We start from the raw sequence: 829 nt of genomic DNA, 5'->3' as shown, positions 1-829 counted from the left end.
ACTGTGCGTCTTCTGATGATTTACCTTCCATTCCTGGCGAGCAGTACTAGTGTTCTATTTATGTCCGTGTGTTAGTTTCCTTTTTAAATGCTGTTGTTGATATAAAAAATGTGATTTTACTTGAACAAGAATTATAAAGTTGTATTACCTAAATGAAAATATTGAGTAAATCATCGTGCAGATAGAAGTAAATAAGAGAAGAGTGCCAGAGAGGCGGTGGACAAGTGGCTGAAGTTTGGGAAACATGGATAGGGCTGACTGTTGAAACCCTTTCCCCCTCTGGTTGCAGAACATAGTGCCAGGCATGTTAAGTCTGGGGCCACCCTCCCCAGTTCAGGATCTGCCTCCGCTATGCATTGGCCGTACTTCATTTCTCTGAGCCTCTATCCTGTTGCTGCAAAATGGAGATGGCAGTTGCTGCTGCTGCTGCTGCTGCTAAATCGCTTCATTCGTGTCTGACTCTGTGCGACCCCGTGGACTGCAGCCTACCAGGCTCCTCCGTCCATGGGATTTTCCAGGCAAGAACGCTGGAGTGGGGTGCCATTGCCTTCTCCTGGAGATGGCAGTACCTGTCTCCAAACTGTAGTGATCACTGTAGGCTGCCTATCAGCATGCTTCCTCCTTCCTCCACAGCATGCCCCTGTGAATAAAACCCAGTTTGTTTTTTTTTTTAAGGTATCTACAGCTCCCCCAGGTGACATCAAGCTTCAGGAAAGCTGCTCTCAGCTCTGGATAAGGCCTAATTGCCCCTTCCCTTTGCCAGTGATTTCGCCAAAGGTAGATTGTGATCCAAGGCTGGCACTGAGCCATTAGAGATTCCTGAGAAGTC

This window comes from Ovis aries, chromosome 7, assembly GCF_016772045.2.
Source record: "Ovis aries strain OAR_USU_Benz2616 breed Rambouillet chromosome 7, ARS-UI_Ramb_v3.0, whole genome shotgun sequence".
NCBI lineage: Eukaryota > Metazoa > Chordata > Mammalia > Artiodactyla > Bovidae > Ovis > Ovis aries.
This window is presented reverse-complemented; position numbering follows the sequence as displayed.